Raw genomic sequence first — 5,006 nt, 5'->3', positions numbered from 1 at the left:
CCTAGCAGGACCAATTGGCAAATAGTTCAAGGTGACCACACCAGCCTGTGAGCAACAAAGGAGTTAGGTCATTCCCAGGATATGACATTGATCCCCAGGGTGGGTCACAACAGTCATAAATTTGTAATTCAAACATACGATCTATATTTACATATATGTGTGGACAATATCTTTCATTTGGTGTAATTCTTATTTTCTGCCTTATGGAAGTATTGTGTATTTTACTGAGTAAGGTGACAGATATAACAGTGCTTACATGGATGACAACATATTGAGATGTCTATAGGGTTTCCTATGCATTCTCCATCCTAGCTTAGACCCAGGACTTTCACAGGACAGCTGAATCGATGGGCTTCTCACATCAGGATCCATGTTTTGGCAATGTTGGGATTTGAACTCAGAACCTAGCTGGCCCAATTGGGGAAAGGGTCAAGGTGAGGACACCAGCCTTAGAGTAACGGAGATAGGCTGTTCCAAGGACCTGACATTGAGTCACAGGGAGAGCCAGATAGTCATAAATTCATAATTTAAACGTAGGATCTATATTTACATACATTTGTGGTCAGCATCTTGCATTCGGTGCACTTCTTATTTTGTGTCTAATTAATGGAGTTATTTCTATTTTACTGAGTATGGTGACAGGTATAACTGTGCTGACATGGATGATAACCTGTTCCAATGGTTATAGTGTTGCCTATGCATTCTACATCCTAGCTGAGGCCCGGGAGTTTTACAGGAGAGGAAAACATGTGCAACGACTGGCTTCTGACAACAGAATGAATCTTTTGTCAATGCTGGGATTTGAACTGAGGTCTGGGTAGCTCTGTTGCATTTTGGAAAAGGGGAAGCTCACCATCCTTGAATATTAGAATTTCAGGCCTGGTCCAAGGCCTGATTTGAAGCCCCAGTATTGGACAAAATAACAAGCCCACCTTTTTTAAACATAGGATTTCTCTTTACCTACAGGTATTCTATGCATCTTGCATTCATTGTAGTTATTCTTTTTATTTTTGTGGCTTAGTCATGGATGTATTGTGTATTTTATTGAATATGGTGATAGATATAATTGTGCTGACATGGATGACAAGCTATTCCCATGGCTATAGAGTTGTCTCTACAGAATTGTCCATCCTCGCTGAGACCCAGGACTTTCACAAGACAGGACAACAGGTGGATCTATTGGCTTCTCACATCAAGGTTAATCTTTTGGTAGTTCTGGGATTTGAACTCAAGATCTAGCAGGCCCAATTGGTGAAAAGGTCATGGTGAACACACAGCCTGTGAGGCACTAAGGAGCTTGGCCGTTCCCAGGACCTGAGATGAAGCCCTGGTGGGGGCCAAAATAGTCATAAATTCATCATTTAAACAGAGGATCTATATTTCCATACATGGTTGGGCAGCATCTTGCATTCTGTGTAGTCATTCTCTATATTTTGTGTCTTATTCATTGATATATTGTGTATTTTCTAGAGTATAGGTTGACAGATATAACTGTTGTGACCTAAATGACAACCTATTCTCATGAGTATAGAGTTACCTATGCATTCTCTATCCAAGCTGATACCCAGGACTTGCACAGCAGAAGAAAACAGGTGCAATGACAGGCTTCCCACATCAAGGTGAATCTTTTGGCAGTGCTGGGATTTGAACTCAAGGCCTAGCAAGCCCAATTGGTGAATGGGTCATGGTGAACACACAAGCCCATAGCCACAAAGGAGCTGGGCAGTTCCCAAGAACAGAGATCGAGCCCCAGGGAGTTCACAATAGTCCTGAATGGATCATTTAAACATGGGATACATATTCACATCTGTGTGTGGACTGCATTGTGCATTTAGTGTAATTATTCTATTTTGTATGCTATTCATGGATGTATTGTGTATTTTATTGAGTATATGATGACAGGTATAACTTGGCTGACATGGATAACAACCTATTCCCATGGCCACAGGGTGGCCCATGCATTCTCCATCTTAGCTGAGACCCAAGACTTGCACAGGAAAGGAAAACAGGTGCAACAATTGGCTTCTGACATCAGGGTGAATGTTTGGTACTGCTGGGATCCTAACTCGGGGTCTAGCAGACCCAAGTGACAAACTGGTCCATGTCATCAGCCTGTGAGCCACTAATGAGCAAAGCCTTTCCCAGAACCTGAGATGGAGCCCCTAGGTGGGGGCATGTGGAAGGGCACACAGCAGTCATCCATTCCTAAGTTGAAGGTAGTATGCAAATAAGTACATATTTGTATAGAATAGGAGAGATGATGACCTGTTATGGAATCCAATCCACCATGTATCTACCAATTCTTGGATCTTACCAGATGACTCCATTTCATGGCTGTGATTATTATTGTCACGCTTAATCAACACTTCTTTACAAATAAACAATACCCCATGATTCTTGCCTATCATTTCCTACTCACATCACGCACGAGTTACTCATTCAAGTATGAGATCAATACTGGTCCAGAAACCAGTATCTCATGATTTCCTGCCATTGCCTTCTCATAGCGTTGCTGAATTCAAGGTTCAAGTGTGGAAAACATACTCCTTATATACATTTTAAAGCTAAGATTTATACTTCCATACAGATGTTCAGTCCATATTGTGTTTGGTGTGGTTATTCATTTTATCTCTTGTTTTATTCATTTATTTACCATTTATTTTATTGACTCTGATGACACCTATGCCATTTATTACATTTACATACTATCACATAGCATCTCGATTTGTAGATATGTTCTCCATCATGCCTGACACCTAGGACTCTCCCAGAAAAGAAAACATGTGTCACACTCGGCTTCCTAATCCAAAATTAAATATTTGGCAGTGCTGGGATCTGAACTCAGGGCCTAGGAGGCCCAATCCATAAGTGGGTTACTGTGAGCACAGCAGCCTCTAGCCAACAAAGCTGTCAGGTAGTTCCTAGGCGCTAAGATTGTGCCACAAGTTTGGCCCAAACAGCAATACGTAGATAAGAAGATGGTAGTATACAAATAAATATATATTGGTAAAGAGTGCCAGAGAAGTCTCTCTATGATTGAATGACATCTACTACGTTCCTACCAACTCTTAGGTATGTACTATATTGCCATTGAAATAATATTATACTTTCCATGCTTAATAAACTATTAATTATGATGAATCAGCATCCTAGGATTATTGCATCCAATTTTAGACTAGACAAATTCATGAACTACTCATTCAATCGGTATTCTTAGGGATAGGAAAGAGTCTCTTGTGGTCTCCTGCCATTGGTAGGTGTAAGGATCAGGATTTGAACCCAGAGCCTATGTTGACATGTTGGCTTATGGCTTCCCTGATAGCCTGCCAGCCATCAGCAATGGCAGGTTATGTCCACTTTGCAACCGTGTCATTCAGACCTAGGATGGTCACCATGCAAAGAAAAAAATTATAAACCCACCCAGCCCTCTACAGATTGCCAATTTTTCTGCTGTCCCAGTTTTTTTAAATTCCTGCAAGCCCTCTGGGCCTATGGTCCCAGGATAGGCTATGGGTCCCAAGGCTGCACCCCAGCCTAGGGAGATCAAAGCTCAGGCAGAGTTGCCACAACCTGAGTGTAAGCCCTGTGGTTGGCAAAAATAATTAATTAATTAACTAACTTAAAAAAATAAAGCTCACTTTTTTGGAATTTCTTCCAGTTTTCTTTCCTAGCCTGGGATTTGATCTCAGGGTCTTGCTAAATCCGTAGAATTGTGAGGGAAGTTGCAGAGTTGCCAGTACTTGAGTTCAAACTCCATGCCAAGTGAAAAATATTTAATTAAGTCACTGAACTCAGCAGGCAAAGGTAGCTGTGGACATGGGAGGGATAGGATGGTAGGGGAAAACAAAGGAGGAGGCAACAATGCTCAACAGGAAATGTACTCATTACTTTGCTCATGTAATTATGACCCCTCTGTAAAACATTTTACAATAAAAAACGTACAAAAATTAATTTAGTGCTGAAGAAGCATTTTGGGGGTAAGTGAAGGATGTCTGAATAGCTGTACAAAATTATACACTGCTTATTTTTAATGTTCAGTATGTAATTGAGTAAACATACCTGCTTCCAATACAAATATTAAGTCACTGTCTTGGAACTGAGGCCAGTATGTCTGGCATTGATAGGATTTGAGCTCACCATCCGGGTAACACTTTTACACCATTTGTGAAGGGAAAGCTCACTGTTCTTGAGGAAAAGAAATTCAAGCTAGAGTTCCCAGGGCCTGAATTAAGGCCCTGCAAGGGAAAAATATATTTTTATACATGTGTAATATATGATATATATACATATGTATGTTTATTTCATATTATGATTATTATTATTGATTTTGTATTATTTTATTTTTATTTTATTCATTTTATTGTTTATTGTATTTAGTATTATTATACACACAATTTTAATTATATTTTGTACATCTATTATAAAATTATACCCAATTATTTAGGATATTGACTCATTTTTATTCATACTTTATTGTATTTAAACATGATACATAATTAAATGGAGTCATTTGTCACAGTCATCACATATATAGAGTCTGTTTCAGTATGAGCTTTGTCTTATTTATCTTTGAAAAACTTCCTATAAGGACTTCTTTAGATGATTTATACTCAGAAGACTTTCCTTGAGGATCGGCAAGTTGAGGGATAAAATTGGAATGTTGGGGCTGGGAATGTGGCTTAGTGGTAGAAAGCTTGCTAAGCATGTATGAATGCCATACTCAGTACCATATACTCAGACAAAGCAAGAAGCTGTGGAGTGGCTCAAATGGTACAGCACTAGGCTTGATAAAAAGGAGCTCAGAGACAGTACCCAGGCCCTTAGTACAAGCCCCAGGTTTAGCAAAAAGAACAGGCCAGATATCGGTGGTTCACACCTGAAATCCTAACTTCTCAGGAAGCTGAGATCTGAAGACCACAGTTTGAAGACAGCCTAGGGAAGGAAAGCCTGTTATACTCTTACTTCCAATGAACCACCAAAAGACCCTATTTGGAGCTGTGGGTCAA

The sequence above is a fragment of the Dipodomys merriami genome, unplaced genomic scaffold (assembly GCF_024711535.1).
Source record: "Dipodomys merriami isolate MVZ:Mamm:240054 unplaced genomic scaffold, mDipMer1.0.p SCAF_391, whole genome shotgun sequence".
Taxonomy (NCBI): domain Eukaryota; kingdom Metazoa; phylum Chordata; class Mammalia; order Rodentia; family Heteromyidae; genus Dipodomys; species Dipodomys merriami.
The sequence above is the reverse complement of the archived record's forward strand: the minus strand, read 5'-3'. Positions refer to the sequence as shown.